The 27,208-nt window shown below is 39.2% G+C and overlaps 1 long non-coding RNA gene across 2 annotated transcripts; it reads right to left on the bottom strand.

The window, feature by feature from the left end:
• Positions 1-6,934: 6,934 nt before the first annotated feature.
• Positions 6,935-20,196, bottom strand: LOC118935389 (uncharacterized). 2 transcript variants are annotated; one of them, XR_008994947.1, is made up of 4 exons: positions 20,148-20,196; positions 14,255-14,281; positions 13,194-13,542; positions 6,935-7,796 (listed from the first exon to the last, which is right to left on the bottom strand). It is a non-coding gene; the product is annotated as an uncharacterized LOC118935389 (long non-coding RNA). The 2 variants fall into 2 exon arrangements; XR_005033797.2 differs by lacking the exon at positions 20,148-20,196 and having other exon boundaries at positions 14,255-15,475.
• Positions 20,197-27,208: the final 7,012 nt, after the last annotated feature.

The following is a 27,208-nucleotide window of genomic DNA, read 5'->3' as shown; positions in this document are numbered from 1 at the left end:
GAGTTTCCTGTACATAAAATCATGTCTTTTGCAAATAGTGCCAGTCTTACTTCTTTCTTTCCAATTTGGATGCTTTTATTTCTTTTTCCTGCCTAATTTTTCTGACTAGGACTTTCAATACCATGTTGAATAAACATGGCAAAAGTGGGCATTCTTGTGTTGTTTCTGATCTTAAAGAAACAGCTTTCAGCTTTTCACTGTTGAGTATATTAGCTGTGAGTTTGTCATATATGGCCTTTATTATTTTGAGATATGTTCTGCTTTTATCTACTTTATGGAAGTTTTTTTAATAATAAATGGATGTTGACTTTTGTTGAATGGTATTTCTGCACCTTTCGAGATGATCATTTAATTTTTATCCTTCATTTTGTTAATGTGGCATATCGTTCATTGATTAAATATACTGAAACATCTTTGTATCCCAAGAATAAATCTCAATTGATCTTGGTGTAATTATTCTTTAATTATTGATGAATTTTATTGGCTAATATTTTGTTGAGGATTTTTGCATCTATGTTCATCAGAGATAGGGCCTATAATTTTCTTTTTTGTGGTGTCCTTGTCTGATTTTGGCATCAGCATAATGCTGATCTCATAAAATGGGTTTAGTACCATTCCTTCCCCTTCAATGTACAGGGAGAACACAAAAATGGTGCCTGCCAACATTTCCATCCCCTGACAGAGTACTAACAGCTCCTGCCTCTCTGACAGATGCTTTAAAATTAACAAATTAAGCTCCTTTGGGTATGCTCTAGGTGTTTGCAAGCTGCTGCTTTGGTGCTAGTTTCCAAGGCAAGTTGGTCTGCACCCAATCTCTGCGAGAGTGAATCTTCCTTTCCTGCAGCCCTATGGGTCTCCTCAATGTAATTCAGATGGTTTGGGGCTCATCTCTCTGCTGCAGATCCCAAAGGTTGAGGGGCCCAATGTGGGGCACAAACCCCTCACTCCTTGTGGAGAAATGGTATTTGATAAATTCCCCCCTGATTGTGGATCACCATGCAGAGAGGTGACTTTTTGGCAAGACCATGTTTCTGCCTCTCCTACCCATCTCAACATGGCCCTTTTATCTTCTGTAACCCTGGAGAGATTTGCTTTGTCCATGGGAAGAGGTGAGTTCAGGATCTTTCTAGGCCATCATCTTGAACTACCCCCAATAATGTCAATTTCTTGCCACACATGGGCCATCATGACAGAATCTCCCCACTGTTCTGGAGGATGGTGAGTCCTAGAGTTCATAGTATTCTCTCATTTCCAGAAGAACTTAGAATTTCTGCATACTGATGAAATAACATGGCGGTTTAATTATATAGAATTTTTTTGCTGATGGAGGAAGTTCCAGTGGAAAGGTTAAGCGTGGTAGGTAAGGTTAAGTAGAAAATCAAGAATACACGTTAGTTTTTCTGTCTCCTGAATATTTCTGTGATTACCTTAGCCTGCAACTCATTCCTGGTATCAAATGTATGAGAAATCCAAGCAGAAAATAAGTGAGTTTCTCCCACTCTTAAAATCCTGTGCTAAAAATCCATTCTTTATTGTTGCAGAAGAGAAATAAGGGAGGAATTATTCACATTTAAAAAGAAGTGATATTAAATTTAGCAAATATATTTTAGAATAAAGTAGTTTCAAAAAATTGTGTATATATATATGTTTTAATGAAGCATATCATATCTGTATTATTTATTGGATTATACCTGTTGAAGTAATGTGCTGAAAACTGGATAGATATGTTATTGGAATTCAGAGAGCATCTGAAAGGGAGTTAGAAGAACTTGATTGAGTCCCTGCACTGCCATTATTTAATTTCATGAAGTTTGGCAAGATGTTCCTTGTGTATGTACATGTATTTTCATGTTACACATGCATTCGTGTGTATAGGAATATGTATGTATAATAACATACATGTGTATAATAATATATCACTGGGTTATAGTGTGAATAAAATCAGAAAATGTGAAAGGTTTTGACAAGATATTCTGTGTGTGTGTACGTATGTGTGTGTACATACACATGCATACACACACATTTGTGCATGTGAGGAATACTATATCACTGGGTTATAGTGTGAATAAAATAAGATGATGTGAAAGGTTCTATAAACTGAAAATACTTGTAGAAACATGTTTTTATTTTTACAATATCAATCTTCTCAAGATGTGAACCCTTATGCTATAGCACAAAACATGCAACAATTTACCATGTTGGTGGTAGGTGTGCATAAGGTCATTAACATAGCTATACTGTCAAGCTCTGCTGACCATAACATTATTGGCAGTTAGTCATTAATTTCATAATTTGTGTATGTGTGTGTGTGTAAGAATAGATAGAATGAGAGAAAATGAAAGAGAGAAGGTGGTATTGATAAAGAAAGGTGTACTTTTGACAAAACTAGAGCTAATGACACTATCCAATGTTTGTAAATCAGTAAAAACTAAGGAGTAACAAGGGGGAAATAAAAGCCAGCTAGCCACCAGGTTGGGATTATCTAAAGAAGTGAGGTAAATAAAGGTCACCTGGCATCATAAGACTAGTCAGTTAGGATATACTATTAAAAAGCAAAACAACTGAGGAAAAAATCTTAGTGTTTTAACTGTAAAATATCTCAAGTTAACAAGCAAATTAAAAATACCAATGTTACACATCGGAATTTAATTTCCAGAATTAACCCAAATGTGATCGAAATGAATACCACTGAATTGAATTAATTGATCTATAGTTTTTACAAAAAAAATTAATAACTCAATGTATATACTTTTTAAAATATTTTCAAACTATTTCCCATTATCTTGACTGTGGTAAAGACCAAAAAGTAGTTGTCGTCACAGTGCTTGTGAATCCCTAGTAGTCTTCTCCTGTTAACCACCGACTCATGTGGATTCAGAATAACAGCTAACATTTCCAAATAATGCATTATTGCAACTCAAACCAACTCTCTGCAGAGTTTCAAACTAAGTTAAGCTCATTGTTAGTTGCCTCAGTTTCTCCTTTCTAAACCCCTTTGTATCTGTCCACTGATCCCAGGTGTTAAATCTACTTACCTTTGGCTATCAGAACATAAATAGAAGCTCTACCCAGCAGTGTTACACAGCTGATATACATTTAGGTAGTTGCTCTTCCCAAGAGTATTTGTACTTTAATAAGAATCAAAGCCTCAAACCTGCAGTCATGGCTTACATAGGACCCCACTGTGCATGGAACATGGGGTGCACAGTGTTGATGGCCAAGGGCTGATCTGAAAGCAGGGGTAAGGCACAAAGTTTTGAGAAAGACTCAGTCCCTTGTCTCTGAATTCATTCTCTATGGAGGTCCTAATTTTTCACATTTTTCAGTGTACCTGAAATTGTATCAAGTGCACATATATTTATGTACTCTTCTAAACAGCAAATATTACAAGAGTTATGTTTCATTCCCTTAGTATGTGTTTGTAATAGTTGGATGTTTTCCTCCCATACTGACTACTCCAAAAACTTCAGATTACTGTAGGATAGGGGCCTAGGGATAAAGAGTAAGGCTGAGGGAACTGGATCCGAGGTGATACACAATCACAGCAGCTCTCAGAAACTAATAGGCAGGATGGCTGCAGATGTCTGGACCTAGGTAGGCTCTCCTGTGTGAAAGTATATCCATAAATCTAACGTCTGAGCAGTCTTAGGTGTCAGAAATAGTCAAGATAAATGTAGGCAAAATTCACAGGAATAACAAGGGGTGGTAGATGCTAGGTTGAAATTCTATGCATGTTAGCATATCACAAAGGACAGGGTCAACTTTGAAGATTAAGAGTAAGTAGCAACTATGGCATTCTGGGAGTTTGGGCATTACAACTTTAGAGATCAAGCAACAGAGAATTGGACCTGAGGCCAGAGAGTCTAGGCCGTATGAGTAAAACACAACTCCAAGAAAGCCCTGTATTTAAGCCGGTCGTCTCCATGACCTATAATTTGCTTCAGCTTTTGTACACTTATTGTAGGATAGGAACTATGTCCCAAGAATGGCTGGCTTAGAGTCCACAGGTGGAAAAGGGACAAAAAGGTAGGGAAATAGATGTTGCCTTTTCTTGATCCAGGTCTCCTTCTTTCTGTTTAGTGACAAATGGACCCCTCAGTCCATGGTTGAGCTACAAAGACAGATAGAAGATAACAGGCTAAACTCTAAGCAGAGAGGCCCCTCAATAGATGGAAAGTAGACCTCCCTTCACAAGCAGCAGAAAATCCACTCCCTGTTGGTAGAATAATTGTTAGCTGTAAACATGTAGTGCAGGGGTGGGAGAAGAAAAGAAAGCATTTTGTGCTGTTTGCACCATTTGGAAACCCTGATGTCACAGCACTCAGGTGCACACCTACTTGAGCCACAGGTAAACTTGCCCTGCATGTGAGCTGATTATAGGGATGATGTCCCAGGAGATTAAACATGAAGAACATGACTACTGAATCATCTACAGGATTAGGAAGGTATCACACTTGAGCACTAGAAGAAAAGCAATAAATTCTACAATGCTATTACCTAGACCTGTGATCTGTTGGGGCAATAAGGTAAAACAGATGTTCAGTGAATTTATTCTTAATCCCATTAATACAACTGTTCAGGGTTAGATAATGTTCATTTTCTATTACCAAAGAGTAGCAACTTATCTACAGGCAATTCATGGATACCTGAAGCCCAGCTGAGACCCGTCCACAAAATAGTTCAGCAGTTTCCGAGTGTGAACTGGCAAACAGAGTTTTAAAAGAGAAGATGACACATACATGCTTTCCTTTTGTCCATCTGAAATAATTAACAACACTTGAATGCAGTTAGAATGTCAAGGGGTTTATTATTTAAAATAGAGTCATCTCTTTGGTATCCCATGTTGAAAAGCTCTAGAGGAAGAAAACACAGTCTGTTAATTAGAGCAACGTGGGACATTGTTTTTCATAAATGGAAGGTTTTTTAAAACAATCTTTGCTTTTCTATAATATGTGAAGAAAAATATACTGAGAATAAATCTCTAGTATTTAAATTTTTCAAAATGACAGCATCTGAGAAGTAACACAAAAAGTCACTGGCTCTAGACATAAAGGAAACTCTTTCTTACCTTCAATAATTAACAGAAACTGTGGCAAATTAAACTCACAGACACACAGAAGCCCTTCAGAAATGCCCCAGAGCTGGGATCCTGTGGCTAAGCCCATGGCAGACCCAGAACTCCCTCTACTTAAACTAGGCCATTATTCCAGTTCATTGAGTCACAGGCAAAGAGAATAAAGTGACCAATTCTGACATACAGGTCAGTTTATGGTGGAAGCATTTAAATTTTTGGCAGGGATAATTAAAATTGACTAATGTGGGATAAAAAAATGGCTTCTCACTTTTTGAGTTGTTCTCAGAGGAAAAAGAATGAGCATTGATTTAACTATGTTAAGAAAATCACAAGATTTTTCTTTAACAGCTTTATGCCTTTGATAAAAAGAATGAAAATTGTCTTTTTAACAGTTCTACTATTGGCAACTATCAGTGTCAATAACTTGAGGTAGTCCCAGAGTTAGTGAGTTTATATGAATTAGGTGATAGCTTTGAGCCTGCTGTTCCTTTTTAGGCAAAACCCAAAGGAAAACAGAATTTGAAACATCTAACTCTTCTTTGACATTCTGCAAGTTCTTGGATAAATCACCGTACTTTTTAGACTCAAACCGTCCTTCCTAGAGAATGATCTTCAACTCTCTGTATATATTATAGTGTTTTGTGGAAAACCGTATCAGTTGTTTTAGTTTTGAAATATATTACTAGTGGGTAAAATCCACACAGTTCATCTCTGGGTGGGCTATTTAACTTTGTTCTCTTACATGACCACACACTTTATCTTAACCAGGGACTTGGATCTAATAAAACATCAATTTTGTTCAAGTTTATTTCAGAAACTGTTCTGTTGCTCTAGTTTTATTCTGGTTCAGTGGCTTTCAAAAATATCGGGTTGGTTTCTGTTCAGAAGTTCTCACTGGGGTTTAAAACAAATAAATGCTGGCGTTACTTCTTTGTGAATGATGCTCAGCTCAGCTCAGAGTTCATTTAGTCAGCAGTTCATTCCAACTTTGAGTATAAATTCAGCTGATCGCTGGAAGTAGTTTATTTCTCAGCTTCTAACCTTAAGGCCAATATCTCACACACAGACCCTTTCAGTCATAAGAACAGGTAGGAAAGAACTGTGCATTTCTTAATCCTACTGAAAGTGGGAAAAGCACATCACATTATACAATTAGGACTCGTGAGGACTTGGTCATAAAAACGGGTTTATTTCTGTCTCCCGCAGTATATTTAAACTGTCTCAGTTAGGGATATTGCTCCCCCCTCCTGCATAAAAACTTGGGTGGCCTCATGATTTCAAGCATCCTGGTCACTCTTAGGAAATAAGGAAAAGGTAAAAACACAATCTCAATTCCATCATTAGGCATGCCCAGTGACAGTCCGCTGTAATAACCACAACTTGAAATTTCATTTAAATCTAAATATTCTCTCCCCACCTCATCCCCCCAACCAGCCGGTCCTGCTGTGGGTGATGTTGCTCAGAAATGCTATGTCCCTTCTCCTCTCTCCCTGTGTCTCTTTGCCCCACGCTAGGCCCCTCCAGCAAAGACACAGAGAATGTGGATGGGCTGAGCAGGCAGGATCCCATAAATTGGTACCATGTAAAATAGCTGGCCTCTCTCAGCACCTGGCAGAGTTTTAAAGGTGACTTTTACTCTCGTGGAAACTTTTGTGAGCTTCAGAGAGCAGGCAGCTCTTTCACTATGGTGCATCTTTTCCATGTTACATCATTTAATGCGAAACCCCGCAGAATACTAAAAGTAGAATAGGAATAAACATATGTAACCAAATACATCCATGTATTATAGGGGTGAAGAGATAGAGGGAATGAAAGCAGCAATCTGATAAACATTTTGGAGCTAATAAGCTTTGAGCAGAATTTAGTTGATAGAGGATTAGAAAGGTCATTTCAGGCAGTGAGAACAGAATTTAGATTGTCTAAGAGGTGGAAAGAGATGGCAGGTATGGGAGGATGTGTGAGTAACTTTCCCAGTGTGGGTAAATCAAACTGTCACAGGAAATCAGAACGACTTGGGAGGTAAGAGGGCGATGCTCATTATGAATAATCAGAAGATTTTAACTTGATTTAAGAGGGAATTGGAAACCTTCCTGGGGGTTTAAGAAAGAAAATTACCTGATTAAAATACTGAGGAGATGGCCTTGGAAATGTGCGTTGCAGAGACCAGAGAAGAGAGTATTGCCTGCAAGATGTCTAAAGAACCAGGTCTGGTAAAAATAGAATAGTCTTGTGAAATCCACATGGTCTCATATTTTCCATCTCAAAGAGATAAACAACATTTCCCTCTGCATTTTTTCATCATTTTTTATTTCTTCCATTTCTCCCATAATCTGATGAATAGATGATTCCCTAATGATTGCTAAAGAAGAGGGTGAGGAATTTGATGATTCCACTGTAGGATCATGCCATTTTTCAGGCAGCGCATCGTGTCACATGAACGAAATGTGGCTTTATAGCAAAAAGTAGCATTTGAATAATGTAAGTTTAAAAAGCCCAGTAAGAAGTGTTCATCAGTGCTCCATGGAAATGAGGAGAGCTTTCCTCCTCCCCTTGGCCCACGGAAGCACTTGCCCTCTGAAGGAAGGCTGGGAGGGGCAGGGTCATGCGGGTACCTCACCAAGTGCTTTCAAGCATCGCACAGGGCCTCTGCTCTGTCTGTGATCATGCTTTATGTTATCCAATCAGTCCTTGAAGTATGCTTTCCACTGTCCGAATGAACAATCTGAAGGTCAGAGAGCATAAGCGACTTGCTCAAGTCACACAAATAAAAAATTGAAAATGCAAAGACTCAAATACAGATCATCTGACTCTGAAGTTCCAGGCTCTTTTTCTCAACACCAAATAATTGGCATAAACAACTGTTCATATGTTAGTCATTGATCTTATTCTGTCTGCTTCACTTTATTAAACCATCACCCCATGTCCTGGGGACAAGACGTGACTACATTATTAAGGCAAATTTGTTAATATGGCCATGCCATGTTAAGTCACGAGGAGGCTAACACAATTACCCTTCCTTTGATTTTTGGTAGGGATACAGTGGACTTTTAGTTGTGGTTAGCCTTACGACATGATGTAAACACCGACACACACTATTTTAACTGTCTAAAAAGAGCTTTGATAATTCAAATGCGTGCTAAAGAATTACACTATTAAGCTGCATTAATATTAATAGTTTTATTCCAAGAGTCACAATTATGGCAAACACTGAGCCATTCCTTCAGGACTTGGGAACTTACAAAAAAATAAAATAAAAAGACACAGCTAGACAAGGAAACAACTAATAAGTACGATGTAGAAGGAGGCTCTAAAATTTTTGTTCCTGGTCTTAGCAATTCAAGAAAATCCAGATAAGACTGTTCTGTTAATAAATACCACTCACCTGATTTTTTTCCTACTAGGCATCAGAATCTTCATAAGAATATTGGAGAATCCAACTGACAGATGAAATACTACCTGACCCATTCTTTACCTTGAGATTCTATGAGTATTATATATCAGTTACTGACAATGAGAACTATGTGCCTTTTATGGGACACACTTGCATACAACTGTGTGAGATGGAAATATCACCCACACTACTTTTAGGTATGCAAAGAAAATTCAACTTCTGTATTTTTCTAACTCTCATCTTCCTCAGGAGGTACTATCTCATTGTCAGTAGGGAAAAAGAAATGTTATCCAATCTTATAAATACGTTCTATCCAATAATTTAATTTCAGTGTTTCAGATGCCCTCTTCCTTTTACTGGCCTTCCAAGATGATGCTGGATATATAAGTGAGGAAGCTTCACGGCATCCCATCCCCTATTTGCAGAGAAGGATAGAGGCTATGGATTTTAGAGCCTCATATTTTCTGAGTGAGGTGGCTGTTATGGTTGGTTCCCTGGACTAGTGATGGCTGAAGCAAAACTGATCCTGCCTGACATCTTGGCACCCACCTTAGCAGTCCGAGTTCCCAACACACCACAGCCTATTTTCTCCAATCCCAGGCCCCTGCTAGTCCACTGTGGCTCTCACAACTCTGCTCTCCTTCCTAGGAGTACATGGGAACTTGGATATTTCTTCTATGCTACCATTCCGTGGGGAGTCAGGATACTGGGCGGGTACAGCGCCCACCTAGCCTCCACCACCTGCCGCTTGCGTTGTTTTCTCCATGGTCATGACCTGACTACGAGGTTTGAAACCTTCACTGATTTTACCCCTCCCTCATCTCTGTTCTTGATCTTCTCCTTATTAATTTACATATTCCTACCGCGGCCCAATTTTGGATTTCCACCCTAAGAAAGAGAAAGCCAGCATATAAGAATGCTGCCACATTCCACTTTCAACTCCTTTCTTCTCACAGTCACTTGGGTAGAGTTGGGATTTTCACTTTTTCTCTTTGATACAGACTTCTCTTACGGAAAACTCTGTGATAAGCCAGCCAGACTTTTGATATGGAGGAATCTAAAGATATTTAAGAATCTTCTTCTCTCCTCTACAACATCTGGCATTCCAAAGATCAACATTCACGCACAAAAGGCTGTGTGACACTCAAAGGCTACATATATAAAAACAGTCTTATATATGTAGACCTTAAAATCCCTAGGCAAACAACTCTGACACAGATATTCAAGGCAGAAATTTGGGAGCAATGCAGTTTTCTGATGGCGTGGGGCACTTCAGCGTGTTGGTATGATGCTCGGTTCTGTCATGCTGTACTGTTTACCTTTCCACCTCTGAGAAAAAACACATCCTCTTTACCCATTCGAGGCAATACCAAGAGCTAAAATACATTACACTTTCATGATACTAAAAGGCAAAATGTACTAATAGCTAAAATTGTTAATATGTACTACTTGAAACACTTTAAATGTATTAAATCATTTAATCTTCACAACAATGTCAGAAGTAGATAATATCGGTACTCCATTTTATCCGTAAGAAAACTAGAGCCAGGGAGGTTAAGCAGCTTGTCCAGGTTTACCCAAGTAAGTGGCAGGGCCAGAACTGAAACCCACACTACTGTGAAGGGGCAGCTTCCGTCAGGTCATGATGAAGATGCCTCTGATTTTTCCAGCCCGCGGGTAATGGCTTCATTCTTACTTTTTATTATACATTTTTCTGTGTAATACTATTAACATTGTACAGTACGTGATATTTACCCTGCCATGTTCTTCTTTGTTATACCTCGTTTTCTTTCCTGAAGATTTAACTCTTGCTCTTCTTTTCTATTCAGCTCTAGTGGTGGGTAGGTAAAGAACCAATAACTTGGGTTTTGAATGTATTCCCCCTCTCCCAGCAACAAACATATGGCTAAGTATGAAACAGCTACTCAATATATATATATATATGTGTATATATATATATACACACACATATATATATATATACACATATATATATAAATTAGCTTTGCTAATTTACTGCAAAGTCCTTTACTCTGAATCATAAAGATGTAACTTTGGTGTTTTTCAGAAACGTAATAAATTCTCATTTTTCTTGTATTAGAGTATCATCCAAATGGAGCGCCTCTATGGTTTCTGAAATTATGGAAGAATGAGGGTCTAATGTCATCTAAAGCGTTGAACATGGTTTACGTGGCACTAATACAGACAGATACTTACAGTGATGTTATGTGTGAAAGGTGAGCATCAATATGAAAGTGGATGTAGGGACTATAGATTGTATGACCAAAGATGGTTGGGACCATGCACATAGTGTCAATGTCCAGTGTTGGGCCTCACATACAGTAGGCCATCAGTACTTCTCCTTCTTTGTCAAATGGATGAATACATCAACACTTACTTTACTGGAAAAGAGAGGTAGTGGTGCTGGTGGCAGTTGTGTTGTATTTTAAAAGCTGTTTATGTGCTTCCATGTAGAGAAATACACATGCACATCTGGGTACCTGGTTGCACACAACAGAACCCATCCTGGCAATTTTTAAAAGAAAATAAATTGATTAAATGACATGGAATAGAATGTGTGTGACAGTCGGGGGATGGGACATGGAGGCCAGACAACCAGACACACACCTAACGACACCACTAGGAAGCTCCCTGGTGACCTGCTGCCAGTACGAGGCCCAGGAACTCCAGCTTTCCTAGCAGACGCTGGGTCAGGGACGTTTCTTTGGGATTTCCACTGCACTTGCCTGCAAAATCAATTCCAGGGAGCATCTCCTTCACATTACTGTCTTCCAGGCTAAAATGTTGTGTGGGTACATCTCAGTAGAAGAGACTTCACCATGGATACTAGAGAGACTGGATTTTACTTAACTGAAGTAGGATTCAAACACAGGAAATTCCCCATTTCTGAAAAAGCTCTCCAAATGTGGCTGGCCTCTAAATTATGATAGATTGTGTGGGTTTTTTTTTCACTCTTCATAAATTTTTAGAAAATACTGAAAAATTAAAGGAGAAAAAATAAACATCCATATTTTAAGGTGTTAAGATTTTCAAGGGATGTTGATGACTTCTCAAAACTTACAAATGTCTTGTTAATAGCCTGAAACATGTTCAGTTCAATCTGTGGAGTTGACTTTATCCAAGGGGTTGAACTCTGATTCTGAGGAGAGATTTACAAAATAAAGCCAAACCAAATCAAACACAAATGCAGAAATAAACTTGACATTCCCTCAAAACAAATATAATGGTGATGATGATGATGATGATTACAAACATTTTTGCCTAAAAACCTGATAAAATAGTATCTGTGTCTTGCAACATTTTGTTAAGACATGAGAGTGTCTTAATATTTTGCTTGACAGGTTTGAAGCTGTAGCCAGAGATTTGCTTCTCAGTTTGGTGAGTTTCACATGCCAGGATTTGCCTCTCAAAGGTAACAAAGAAATGTGGTTGAATACCAATTACAGGTAAATGTCAAAACACCAGAGCCTTGGAAGGACTAACTCATGTATAATTGGCTATGTTTCGCCCTCTAAAAGGTCTAAGAAGTAAAAAGAAAATAAAATTGCCTGAATCTAAATGCTCCAATAACAAAAGCAATTCAATAGTTTAATGTATGTACAATTTTTGCTTTAAAGAATAAATTGTTAAGGATTCTTCATTATTTATTTGTCCAGGGGTTCTAGAACCATTATCTTGGCTATTTTAGAAGAGAAGTGAACTCACAGAAAATTAACTATTACTCATCTTTTATTAGTTAAAATGAAAAATTTATGTCACCAAAGTCATAGAATATTGAACATGACCATGGTTTCTAATCCTTCTATAAAGATTTTGTTTAGAAGTGTTTATCATTAAACCATATTGATTAAAAATACCCAAACTATTTCTTTAGAACAACACCTAAGCATTTTATTATTTAACCAGTCATATTATCCTATAAAGTATATTATATTTGTAATTTTGGGAAATTGGGATCAAGTATCTCATATTAGCTTTTTTTTTAATATGAACTTTGTCAAGATTTAGATGACCAATTCCTAAATGAGGGATCTGAGACTTTTCCTACTATATCTTGTTAATCAATATTAAGTTTCAATCTTTTGGACCTAACTTCCTAGTGCTTCCAGATTATTATACTTGCAGTAAAAGCTCCATCCTGCTACCAGGATTATCTTTCAAAAACCAAGTCCTTACATTTTAACACCAAAATGTCAGTGGCTTCCCTTGTCTATAAGATGAGGTTTAACATTTTAAAAGACTTTTAACATGCTTCAGTTTCAGGTCACAGCCCCACTTACTGACACTGTAACATACGGACACAACAGGCCACTACACCAAACAGTGTTCTGTCTCTGCAACTACTGTGTTCTTTGGCATCAGTCTTCCTTTGCATATGATAATTTCTCCGGTTGGCATGCTACTACTAATGATGATAATAATAATAGTTACAAACACTAAGTGAGCATTATATATTTAGTACTAATTGCTAAGCATTTCACATAGATTATCTCTTTTAATATAACATTCCCTGTGAACATCCCCACCTCACAAATATGAAAACAGAGACTTGAGAGAGTAAATTGAATGAATAGTTGGAGGGTTTTCCCCACATAAAGGTATAAGATAATCTGTCATTTTGAAGAGTATGCTTAAAATCAGAAGCCAAGGAACTTGATTTTAATGCATTATTAATGTGGATGTTTTGGTCTTAAGAAAATTACTTACCTTCTACGGGCCTGGGCCTCTGTCATTTTTCCATCTGTGGAATAAAACAATCCTATTTTGAATCTTTGACTTGGACTTCTTGTTACCTGCTTACTAAGTGAAACTGGCAGGCTAATGAGGTGATGAGTTTACAGCAGATTTCCAATTTCTAGTGTAATGGAAATACATATGGTACAATGCTGGTGTCTATTTCGCTCTACAAATCCAACCATTCCACCTTTGAGCAAGTGAGGTAGAGAGAGGCCAGGACTATTTCATTAGCAGGGATTCCACCACTTCTCTGTGCCTGCCATGTGGATAGTTTCTCTTCCAACACATGTGAATTCTATCTAGTCACACGAAGCAGATGCTGCAGAAAAAAAAAAGAGAAATAAGCTTTTATCAATCACATGGGGCTGGGAAGAATTTTCCCATGACCCCTTGAAAAATTCTGTGGGAAGCCCTTAGAATTTTCTGTTTGTTAGAGTAACCCTTATGGCAACCGGAAGCCCTCATGTGACTGTATTCAGGGCAAGAAATTACCATCTGTGAAAAAGATCCTGTTGTTAGTGCTGAGTTACAGACATTGTACTAGAAGTATTAAACAAGGTAATAACATTATTGAAGGTAGGAGTGGTGGTTAAATTTTACTGAGTGTGTACTATGCGTCAGGTTCTAGTCTAAGCAACTGCACACATTGGCTTACTGAATCTTCATCTTACCCCATAGAGGTAAATACCGTGATTAACCTCATTTTGCTGATAAGGACACAGGCACAGAGATGTGAGGCAACTCGCTCACTAACCATTCACACAGCTGGTGAATCGCAGAGCCAGAATCTCAACTCAGGCAGTTTGACTCCAAGCTTCCTTTTCAAACACAAAAAGACTAAGTGGCACTTGCACAAAGCAACCTCTTCAGACCCTCTGTCTAATCTACATAGAAAAGCCATGTGGCAGATTTTTTGTCTCTGAAAGATCAGAAATCAAATGATCATTAGCACAGAACTGCTTTATGGTCTTCCTATTAATCTGCTTAGGCATAAAACACTGGTTGTTTTGTTAAACTTCCTGTTTACTTACTTCTTAGTCAATGGGATCCTCTTGGTCCTAGTTCTGCAGAAAATTAGATGAGCTGAAATCCCTCAAAGAGAGCAGAATCACATTATCATTATCATATACAATGATACCATTATTAGTTATTTGAAATGAAATATTAAGCCAAACATATCTGTTTTATTTTCTTCTCAACGGAAAAGAAAAGTCCCTGTATTCCAAATAGAATTTGACACTGTGGAGGAAAAGAGTAGAAGAACAATTAGAATGTAAAACACTTAAGCATTCAATCTAAAATATACTTATTTCCCTACTTTAACCTAATTGAAAACACTGAAGTTTGTATTTATAACTACATAATTATCAAGTGTCACATAGCAGGCAAGTATAATTTATGTGTGAGGTAACAATTTATTTAAATTCTACCTGATACATACTTCTATGTGAAATATTTTATTTTAATCAAGAGCAATAATTCTACACAGCACAGCTAAATATTAACAGGCAGTAAATAGGAAAACAAGGAAATTCATATAGGATGAAATAGAAAGCAAAAGCCCCATAAAGAACTGTGTTCATGTTTGAATTATTTGTTTCAGGTTCTTGCATTTCTTCTTATATAGTAGAAAATATATATGTAAATGTTATAGTCTTTCTCTTGGTTGGAAGGCGAAAGTCTGTTTTATAAAGCTGCTCACCTATCATGTGTTATAACAGTGAACATCTGCTTATTAACTCTTTACGACGTCTGCAGTTAGGCGTTGGGGTGCAGTAGTGAACGTGAAATACGGCTTATCCCAAATGCAGTTTTTATTTGCTTTGATGCAATACTACAGTCAGGTATATAGATGTCTGCAAGGTCTGCTGAATGTGACTTAATGATAATATAAAGAGATGAAGATTATACCTGTCTAAAGGCCCAGGTAAAATAGGTAATAGTTTTCATACTGATTTCCACAAAACCTACCTTCTCATGAACCCAGATTCAATGTTTTTTTCTGCTTGATATTACATCTGAAAAAGAATTCTGGAAAAAGAAGATGAAACATAACAGAAAATAGATTATGCAGCAATGTCATGTTTTTAATCAAGGTATAACGTAATTGGTTGTACCAGCACAGGAAAGTAAAAATCTAGTGTTGTCTCAGCTGAGCACCACAGCCTCTGCTATGGTTCTTCTGGCTTCATCTGTTCTTTAAAACTGCACCCAAGCAAGTAGAACATGGGCTTTCTGGTTAGTGAGAACTGGGTGCAAGTTCTAACTTCTGCACTTTATATGTGAGACCATAGCTACGCTGCTTTATCTATCTGAGCCTTAGCTTTCTACTATGTAAAAATAAGGCTAATTATGTATCTGTAATAGAGTTACCATAAAAAGTGAACAAAATAATTTATTTTGAAGCACTTCACAAAATACATGACATTGTATTAGATGGATCAGTATTTTTGTTTGCATGTGAATCTAAAGCACATGATGGAGATGTTTCACTTATTTCACTGAACCCTAGTTATCCATTGCTCTGTGGAAAACTATCTTAAAACTTAGAAATTCAAGAGTGGCTTAGCTGAATGAATATGGCTCAGGGTCTCTGAGGATTCAGACGATTCAGTCAAGAAGTTGGCTGGGATCAAGGCATTCTGAAGGCTTGACTAGAGCTAATGAATTCACTTCCACAATGGCTCACTAAACTGACCAGCAATGCAACATTGACTGTTGGCAGTTGGGGGGTGGTGCTGGGGGGTCTCAGTTCCTTGCCTTGCGGACCTCAATATAGAACTGCTGGCATAGCCTTACATCACAGTGGTTTGTTTCCTCCAGAACAAGTTATCCAAGAGACAGGAAGGCAGAAACCATAATCAAATTACTTCTATGTCCCTGCCTTGAAAATCAGACTCATCATTTACATGATATTATTCTATTGGTTACATATATTAGTACTTTTTAATGTGGCAGGGGAAAGCACAAGGTAATGAATAGGAGGAGCAAGAATCATCAGAGGCCATCTAAGAGGGCAGATATCACAGTAGATGCAGGGAGTCAGAGGTAGATGGCTCACTATTAGGAAAACAACATGTGTTATTAGGTACTGCTATCATACGGCAACTTCTGAGCTCTCCATGGACAGCTTTCTGGTCATCTCGGGATTCCTTAGGTGAGGCTTTCTGAGGCTCCTGAATATTGCTTTTATTGAATTTGGTGCCTTCAGATACCCATATCCCCACAAGATGCAAACATCTGTTCCTCAGGGAGTTTTCATCTATCAGCAGATATTCATCATGTGCACAAGTCTGGTCTCAGTGCACAATGGACCAGGCTCAGTAGTTCCTTGTAGGTTTGGGGAAACTTGACCTATTCAAGGAAGTCATCTCCTGGTTCAGAGCAGCCCAAATGTTCCTTAAATGCAACACATCTTTGTAACCACCAGCAACTGGTGGGCCACCCAAGGCATCTTTACTGACTTTAAATGGATTATAGAAATGTAGAATCTGGACTCCACTGTCCAAGGCTTAGAAATATTGAGTGTCTCTTCCAATCAAGCTCATATGAATGACCAACCGTGAATTAGACATAAAGCCTGACTGGTAACCTCCAATCTAGTTGAAGAAACAAATGACTTCAGTATAATACGGTGGGGAACCCCCACAGAGTGGGGAACAGGATGCTATGGAAGCACAAATGTGGCACATGCAGCTGTCCAGAAAGATGTTCCGTGTGAGATAGATTTGAGACATGTCTTGAGATATTGTCTAGATGTTCAGGTAAAAGAATATATCCAGGCAAAGGAAACAAAATGAGGAATGAAAGAACATGAGATGTCCAGGAAATGAAAAACATTTCAATGTCACGAGGACTCTTAGTTCTGGTTCTCTGGGAAATTGACTCTGAGGCAGAAGTGTCCAAGAAGGAGGTTCACCGATCAGCTCTGGGCATATCACCTCTAACAGAGTGAAGGAGCGGGGTCAGGCAGAGGGGGGTGTTCAGCTGAGAAGCAGTTGCAACAGAGGTCTTAGGCAATCCCAGTGGATCTGGGATGGTCCTTCAGAGTTGACTCAGGATGGTCCAGAACTTTGTACCTTGCACTGAGCAGTCAGTGGATATGGGCTGCCCCAAGACAGGGTATATAACCTTAGGCAAGGCATCCCTTTATGATAGAAGGATTCCTGGAAAAGTATTTACCTGAGATTCATCAGCAGCCAATACTCCGAGCACTGCTGAATTCTCAGGCTTGAAGGCGGGATTTCTGCAGCCACCAGATCACCCACTTGCAACAGGGCATAGTTTAAGCAAGGAGTGCAGGAGAGAATGGAGAGTCAGGTAGGGTCCATGTCTTGAAAGCATTCTAGGAGTCTCGGAGTTAACCACATAGGCCACTGATCCGCAAACATTTCCATCTCAAAAGTCCTTTATGCCTTAAAAAGTACTAAGGAATTCCAAAGAGCTTCATTTATATGAGACATGGCCATTGATTTTAAAAATATTAGAAATTAAACTTGAGAAATAAAAAATTGAAAACATTTATTACATATACACAGAAACAAAATACTTTACTGCAAAAACTGTATTTTCCTTCCAAAACTTGGTAAGAAGAGTGGCATTTATTTTACGTTTTCTTGCAAATCTCTAAAATACCTGCCTTAATGAAAGACAACTGGATCCTTATATCTGCTTTGGCTGTGATATCATAGCTCATGTAGCTTCAGGGAAACCAGTGCATTCTCATGAGAGAATGAGAGCAAAGAAGGCAAATAATTTTGAGAATCACTGATAAGGGCAATAGGGAGTCTTTGAAGGGTTTTAAGAAGTATGCACCGTGACTAGGTTTTCTTCTGTGATTGCAGCACAGAGAACTGATCAGAGAGAGCATACGTGGAGGCCCGAAGGCCACCCCCAAAGTGTGAAATTGTGAGGGCCATAACTAAGGACAAAGAAGCACGCATGGAGAGGAGTGGATATATTTGGAGTATGTTTCTCAGGTAAAATGAGCAGGATATGTTAACTGGATATGAGGGTAGGTGTCTGGAATGATGGTAGTTTTTCTGAATGAATTCTTGGATGGTTAAAGACATTCCAATACCCGAGAGTAAGAACATCAAGAGATGAAGAGTAAAAGTTCACACAATAAGATGAATGAATGCAACTAATATTTCAGGAGTGACTTCAACAGTATTGAGGGGCAGTACCCTGGAAGTAAAGCCTGAGACGGGGATTTTGTTTATGTGATTTACTGAGGGAGTGGCCTCAGGAGAAGAGGTATGAAGGAAGCAAGACAGAGCAGGGGTAATTTTAAGTAAGTGGTTTGAGGTGGAGACTTTGACCCCACTGGGAGTTCCAGAGCACAAGTGACTCTAACTACACAGCTGGTCCCACTCTGCTTTGTGGGGCCAGACTTTTGCACTCAACCAGACATGGATTGGCCAAAGGCTAGGGAATGTGACTTCCTGGGACAAGCATCTTCCCTTTAGCTGAGGGCATTTCCACAAAGAGGGTAGTTGTGAGTTGCAGTCAGCCAAGCCAGTCGCCTGGGAATGGTACACTAGCTGGTAAAGGGTAATAGGATGCCAACAGCATGCACTGGAACTGTCATCTAAATCTGGAAGTATTACTTGAACATGGGGGGGAAAAAACATGGGAATCTCAGGTTGTCAAATGATAGAGTCAAATCCAGCCCACAGAAGTTCTAAGCCTAGTGACTGACCCAACCAGATACTGACCTCCATAAAACCAGTGATGAGCATGATACATGCTCCATCGAAGAATGGAGACGGGTGTTTCTTGTATACTTAGAGAAGCCAGAGAGATTCACAATAATTCAACTTTTCAAGAGCTCAGAATTGTCTTATCAAAGACCCAGGCCAGATGCCGTTCTCTGAAGGAGCCAGACCTTTCTCAGACGACCCATTCTTGGCTACTTGTCTACTTAGGACCCACAGTCACCTTTGGCTGGGTATGTTGCTTTACACCTATGTACATAAAGTTTGGTTTATAAAATATTTTGAGATATATCATCTTAATTAATCTTGAATACTCTATAGGAATTATCATACCCATTTTGTTTTTTTCAGGTGAGAAGTTGAAACTCACTAACATTAAGGAATGTATACAAAACTGCACAGCCTGGGGCTGTGTGCACTGTCTTTATTCCATAGGACCATCCTTTTGTATCCTAGTCCTTATACCTTGGTACTGAGCATTTTGATGCAGCCGCAATATAATCTAACTTGATAAGATAAATGAAACATTCGATCCAATTTTATGGGGAATTGTTGAAGAGATAGGTATCTGAAATTGAGGCAGGCAGGGATTGAATAAGAGGGATTCCTTTTTGAAATGAGCTTCCATTTGGGGACATGTACCTACCTTGAAAACATATTCTTAGGAAAGCACCTGATCAAGCGCAAGTTCTAGGTAAACTTGACCTGTGACTATTTTCCTCATTTTTTTTTCCTGTTTTCTTCTGCTTGTTTTTTAAAATAATCTTTAAGGAAATGGTCCAGCTCTGAAAGCCTCTGTTCTAGGAAAACCCTTTTACTAACAGACTGTGAGGTTATAAACTGACATCTGGTAAATGTCAAAGTAGTGCTTCGCCAGGAGACATGCTGGTGTGGGAACATCAAGAAAGGTCAGTTGTTGCTCTATCTTCAAACCCTGGACCCTCAAAGATTGCCTTTACAAACCCCATACCATCTCTCCTTTCCAGTGAGCCTGGCTTCTCTCTGTCAGCATCCGTGTATACAAGTCACCCTTAATAAACCCTACCTGATGTATTATTTAAGTTCAGTGGTACTTACATAACATTGAGCCTCAAGAACCGTCAGATGCAAAATGACCAGGAGGAAACCCAAGCAGCTATCTCCATGCTTCCCCCCAACGTCTGTCTAAGTTTCTCTGCTAGTCTCAGCACCCAACTTCTCTCCACACCTCTGAAATTCCTCTCTGTCCAGCCTCCAGGCACTCGGGCTGCCCTCCTCCTCCTCCTTCAGCTGCTCATCCCCCCAGGATGCCCATCCCCACGTGACATGTTTTGTCTCCCTTCCGTTTCTCCTGTGTGAATCCTCACACGAATCACCCTGCCTCGCAAGCAACAGATCTTTCTCAGTCTCCATCCTCTGGGATTGTCTTCTGGGTATGTGCTTCTGTCAGCTGGACATGAGCTTTGAGTTAATTTCCCAGTGGCAGAGATGCGCCTATACTGTCTTTCTCACAGAAGTCCGTTTTTCCCTTTTTTATAACCGGTCCTTCACAGTAGGAGCCGGTACACTGTGTATACCCGTAGGGCAGAGGACAGCTGGCCTGCTCAGGAACCCACACCGCGTCCCGGGCTCCCCCAGCGCTCTCCACTGACTGAAGCCACTCGCCATGTGGTCTCACACAACTGCCTTCGGTGTTTTCACTTTCCCATCCACGGCTTCAGTGGTCCGGAAGACACAGCCAGCTGACTACGTTACTTTGCCAACTCTAGGTGCTGGTGACATTCTGATGCAGGGAGTCTTAAACTTTTTACGTATCTTTTCAGCAGGCGAATGAAAGCTATGGCCCTCTTCCTAGGAAAAGTCATGCTTATACGTACACACAAAACTTTCCATTTCAAAACTCATCCACTGACTTCCTTCTGAGGATTAATGGACCACAGGTCTAGAACCATTTGACTGGGGCTGTACTTGGAAACTGAGCAAATGACACATGCACCCAGTCCTCAGACTGTAAAGGAAACCAGGGGCCCCCAAAACATTCAACACTGTCTCTAAAATAGACTCCCATTTCCAGGGAAATGGCCAAAGTCAGATTACAAGTGGGCCACTGTTCCTACAAGAATGACCATGGGAACATACTAGAACTCATTCCCACCAGAGATATCTGCAGAATGTTAGCCTTTCTGGAAAACAGGTGAGCATGTAAGTGGGACTAATGGTACCCCCTATTTAATTTATGGCTCCTAGAACTGATACTCTACATTTTTCTTTCTGGCATATTGATAACTAGCTGAGTTCACAGGCAGACCCAATTTCCTCAAACCAGATTGATTTTCATTGCCTTAACTCACTTTGCCTTCTCTGTGTTGATGTTCCACTTCATGTCGATCCAGAATGCTAAATCACAGGGATGCATATACACACACGAGGCGCTTACAGTCAGGAGGTTTTAATGACCACCATGAGCCCAGGCACTTTTGGCCTTATGATCAAAATCAGACATTTTAAAAGTTATTTCAAACCTGAGGCCATGTGCTTTCTTTTCACGCCTGCTCGTCAATGCAGAGCTGTGGTTTGCAAAAGATCCTATTTCTTTGATTTTATTTTGTGGTTTCAAAGGTAGGAAAGAATTCCACCTTGTTTGAAATTACAGCTAACTGCAGGTAAAGAATGTGACTGTGTGTTCTTGTGTCCACGAGAGCCAAGGATAACACAAGGAACCAGCCCGAGACATTAAAATGTCTGCACCAATTGTGGCCACTGCGCCTGGGTTCAGGTCTCATTAGGGAGCGAACCTTGTTGATAGATCCTGGTGTGTGGGTTCTGTGTCCCAGGTGAGGCCCATCAAGCTTAGTGAATGGCTGGCAGTGCCAGACGGTTTGAGTGTAGTCTCTGTATCTGAGACCAAGTTCTGAAACTAAGCTCTGAACTAAACGTAGCAACTGACTCCACTTATTCTCAGTTCTTGAAACTCTAAAGAGAAGAACGACTTGGGTGGGACAGATGAGTTGAAGTAGAAGTGAACTAAAGCATTCTCCTCATGCCTGTGAATCCATGAATCTCCAGATCCCAGGACTGAGTCCCAGCTTCTTAGAAGACTATGGTTTATAAGAAGGTTGTGACCTGTTAGTTGATCAAAAATCAAATTGGTGAGTCACAATAACCCTTCCATGCATAGATTAGAAAAAATATCAGAATGTATCACAGATAGTAAGAGTAGGAATGTTCTGTAAAACTCTTAGTTCAATAATGTTTGTTTAGATTTGTTTATGTGTGTGCTTGATCGTAATTTTAACTTATATTTTTATTGTGGAGTGTTGGTCAAAAAAGTTTGAAAGCTATCATCTTAGGTGAACCTGAAGCCCAATTAGAAAAGCAAGTGCCTCTCTGTCTCAGCATCTTATGGCACTTTCCGGTGTAAGTAGGAGAGAAAGTCACTCATTCTGTAGTCATGTTGGTACTTTTTAAAGAAGCCATTCCTAAACTAAGTTCAAATAGACATCCTTATTCCCATTCCTCCTTTTGTCCCTGAGACTACTTCTGGTGATTCAAAGCCAGCATTCACACCAGAGGCCCGGTCTGCCTGCTCCAACAATTCCCTCCCTCCCTCCCTCCCTCCTGCCTTTTCTGCCCTCCTTTTCCCCTCCCTTCTTTTGTTGGAACACTGAAATGAGTATTTCAGGTCAGGAAGGCTTAGTAGCCAAGGCAAACTGCACCTGGAAGCAGAAATGGTAGCAAATAAGCAGTTAAGGTGGATACAATGACCCCACTGCCCCACCTTCCACAAACATTGCCATCATGGATCAGGCCCTCCTCATTACCTCACACCTTGAATATTGCCAGAGTCCCAGCTCACTCCCTGATTCCAGTAGCTCCTCCCACAACTCCATCCTGTCCACATCTGCCAAATTCATGCTTCGAATATATTGTTTTCATCCAAAAGTTTTTTAAAAATCATCTAAAGTTCCCATCACCTACAGGTCAAATCTGAATGCCAACACATGCCATTCTGGACTCTCCACAATCTTGCTTCGACCTGTTTGGCTAAACTTACCTCTGGGTGCCTCTCAATTTGAAGTCAATTCATCCCCCCTCAACCTCCCGATAGGTTGCTCAGCTTCTCTTCATCCAGTCTTCCTATTTCAACGTGCATGTATTGCTCCTCAATCTGAACACATGCAAAATTTCCTGTATCATTTCTTTGAAATCTTTCCATACAATTTCACCACTGTTAGTGGATGGTTTCATATTAGTGTATATGATCTCAAGTACTCAAAGGCAGGTTAATCAAGGGCAAATCTCCTGCCATGCTTCTTTTCCTATCAAGAGGCTATATGACATTAACATACTAAAATAACAGCTACTACTTACTGAGCATTACCAAAAACTGTGTTAAAAGCACATTATTTAATTTATATTTCAACTATGCATGATTTTTTGCCTTCTATAAAGATGATGAAATGGAGGAAAGAGAAGCTGTAGGGAAGAGTCATGAGAACAACCAAGAGCTGTTTATTTGGAGAGATAAGAGGTGCCTGTCTCTTTGGAGAGACAGCATGTGTTGGCCCATTTGCTTTACAGTCCTAAATCTTATAGAACAATGGCTCTTAAATTTTTTCAAGGACTTTAGACTCCTTCAGTAATTGTATAAAAGCTATGGAACTTTTCTTTCCAGAAAAATACACATACTACACACTAAATGTGTGCATTCAATTTCTGGGGGCATGGCCCTTTAAGGTCCATTTTTGGGTCTGCAGTGTCCATGGATTTAGGTTAGAAATTCTTATAACAAATGTTACATGATGACACATTCAAATAAAAAATTTCTGCAGTGTCCTCCCAAATCGACACTCAATATACAAACAGACTTTTCCAATATTACCCTAGAAATTGGAGACTTGGTGTAATGTGAAAGGGAGATACGGTTGTATGTGTTCTATGTGTGTGTGTTTGTGTGTACGTCTTTCACATCTTAACTACACATGCATGAAAGCAAATCTTCTTTAGTTTCAGCCTTACCCCTGGTGTAAAAATGAGGTGAATCAGGCAGCTTGTTATTATCCCCCTGTGGTCAATGAGGAAGCTAAGCTCAGAGAGGTTATTTGATCTACCCAAGGTCACATTGCTAAGTCTGTTCTCTGTCTCATCATGGGGCCTTGCTGAAAATCAATGTGTTCTATAGAGGAACCCAGACCCACTAAGGTAGATTATTGAATCAGGGCAAAGCTGAGAGCAAAGAAATTGGAATTTGATGTTAAAAACCATTAATGGTAAGTAGTAACAGTGGTGCCTTAACAACAATTCCAGATGCCTGGCCTTCATGCTTTTACCGGCAGGTGATGGCTGTCAATATCCACAGCCCCTATGGGAGAGCAAAAATGCTTTCTGAGAATGTGTAACGGCTGTTAGGATACCTATATGTGGGAAGTAAGTCCATTAATATCAACGTGACTCCCAATGCAAACTGAGTTTACAGGTCAAAAATCACCTGGCTTACTCCATGTTAACTTTCTGGTGTAATAAGTATATTTAATCACCAGAAAAAATGAATATCAGCGGTAGTTTATTTATAGCTCACTTCTGGCCTTTCAAAGGGGCTGTTTCCAGAACCCCTTACATTTTCTGCCCCCTGAATCCCTAATGAGTTCCAGTTGAAAGTGCTATAGTTCCACATTTGGGCTATTAAAAAAAAAAAAGGAGAGAAAGGGGTAAAAAGAAACCTGAAAAGTATGTTTCTCCAAACTACCAAAACTTGTGGCTGATATAGCCTACCCTTTCCGCCCTCCCTCTTGGCAAAAGTTGGCAAATATGCTAGCACTTGGACAGGCCTGCTATGTTTTTAAATCCTTTTAATCCTCTTTATAGTAACAGAAACATTTGAGGCTGATCTTTGAAGACTCTGTAGAGTGCAGAACACCTGCAGGTTGGTGCTTTGTGCTAACAAACACCCGGTGTGAGCCTAACAGGGTCAGGCAGGCTCAGAGCCGGCCCCCAAATCCTCCCGGCCTAATGAGGGCCCCTCTTCCCCTCTGACCTCACCCTCCCCAGCTTAAACCTGCTCTGGTAAATGGCACCCTTGCCCTCTGACCCTCCTCAAATGGCTCAATGATTCACATAAAGGCTCATAAAAATGATTTGCCAATATGTCAGGAAGTAGAACAAACCAAGTTGATTCTAGTTTGGAAATTTCTCAAATCACTAACAAACCCTCCTTCCTTTTATTCAGTTGCTAGAAAAGTTGATTATCCAGGATTAAAGCCAATGTTGATGACAATCTCACAACCAAGTAGAAAAAAAAGGACACCATTTTCTTTATTCTCTCCCTCAAACAATGAAACCGAATCAATGTTGTTCACAACCCCTCTGATACCAGTTGAAACCTGTCTACACATTATTAGATGTTCATCTCTTAGGGCTGGGGTTGTATTTGTTCCTTATCATGCACGTAGACCTATGAACCTTTGTATTAGTTGCTCTACTAGCAATACCTGAATGGGTAAAAATATGCTAATTAACTTCAAACCAACTTTCAATTCATTGAAAAATTCACATTTAAAGCATACATGGATGAGTTAATATTGATTAATTGAATGAAAGTTCACACGGAGAAATTCATATTTATATAAAGCATACATGTATGAATTAATTCTGATTAGCAAAAGGAATCACTATAATATTTTCAATGGAAAAACACCCTATTATGTTAAATATTTTTGATGAATAGAAATATGTACAGTTTTTTAGAAAACTATCCAGCGTATACGTGAGACACTTCTTAACTTTGGACGTTAGGTTATTCCACTCAACACAAGACACACGTTACTCAGATCAGTAGGGGAGCCCGAGCATGCAGTGTTTGAGGCCACGTGGAAAGAAAGCATATTCTTCTTGGATGTTCCCTAGCCTAATTATGCTGTTCGAATTAGTCAATTGCTTCTAGTCCAGTCAGATCTCTGGGGCCCAATCCCAACCTGGGCATGAACACAAGATGTGCATCCCATCTACTGTTCCAACTCAATACGAATGCTGCATCTGCCTGATCATCCTTCATCCCTTCCCCCAACTAAAGTAAAAGCCCCCCTCTCTTTCGTTTGAATTACTTCCATGTCTCCCCCAAACATCATAAGCCCCCATTGGGAACACCTGCTGAACTCACTGACACTAGGTGTAGGTGGTATAGCATTTTTCAAATTGAGTGGATGAACATTTTTAAATAAGCATTTTGACAACGGGAACAACTGGGTTTCCCTATGCACTCAAATCCCTTGCCTCTTAGCTGGTCGGTTAATTCGCCTAGTTAAGAAAAGAAAAAAAAAAAAAAAAGAAATAGGAAACACGACAAGCATATGTATGCTTATACCTAATGCTTTTTAACTATAATACTGCTATTCTGTGGTGTTGATAATTTATATGAAATGCAAGTGTTTTGTTTCTAAGATGAATGGCCATTTGGCAATTTATTGTTTGCTCTGATACTGACAATCATTAGGTGGTGCCAAAATTCAATTAAAATATTTCTTTTCAGATACTGCCACAACTCAGTATTTTTATTCTACTTAACCAGGAGGATAAAATGATCAATTATATTTTCCCTCATTTTCCCTTCTCATGATCACCTACTTCCTGGGGTGCTAGGTAGGATGAACAATATGGTAAATTAAGAAGGATATTTGTTTGACAGAAAACTAGAGTTCTAAGTTTAGATCATTTGCTGTAACTAACTTAGTGAACTTGAATAAATTACATAAATTCTGATTCTCAATATCTGCATCTATAAAAACATTATGGGTTTGGGTTATTTTATTAAATAATTTTGAGGCTTAAAATTATATTACCCTATAAAACAAAGCTTTGAAAAGAGGAAATAATGAATCTGGATGAAATAGAGATCACAGATATAACACTTACCCATTCATCCATCTGTGTGTGTGTGTGTTATACCTTCTCTACATTGTACAAGAAAAATTGAGGAGGCTTACTTTGAGTGCACAAGATAAAATAAAATTTAAGAAGGAAATTGAAGTGCTGTGATCTAGGAAAAGTAAGAATGGCAGGGGAAGGCATACTCAGAGTCACTGAATAAAACACCTGGACAATTGTCTGGGCACCAAATGTAAGGCTTCTGATTTGATCTATTAATGGCAAAGACAAAGGCATAAGTAACAGGCCCAGAGTGGAATATGCCAGTGGAACAGTCTCTGTGGGTCAATCTAGAAGTATCTGTTAAATGAAGGAATAACACTGTGAAAGAATAAAACACATTTGATATGATGATAGAAAGCATTTGCT

The sequence above is a fragment of the Manis pentadactyla genome, chromosome 19, assembly GCF_030020395.1.
Source record: "Manis pentadactyla isolate mManPen7 chromosome 19, mManPen7.hap1, whole genome shotgun sequence".
NCBI lineage: Eukaryota > Metazoa > Chordata > Mammalia > Pholidota > Manidae > Manis > Manis pentadactyla.
This window is presented reverse-complemented; position numbering and strand designations above follow the sequence as displayed.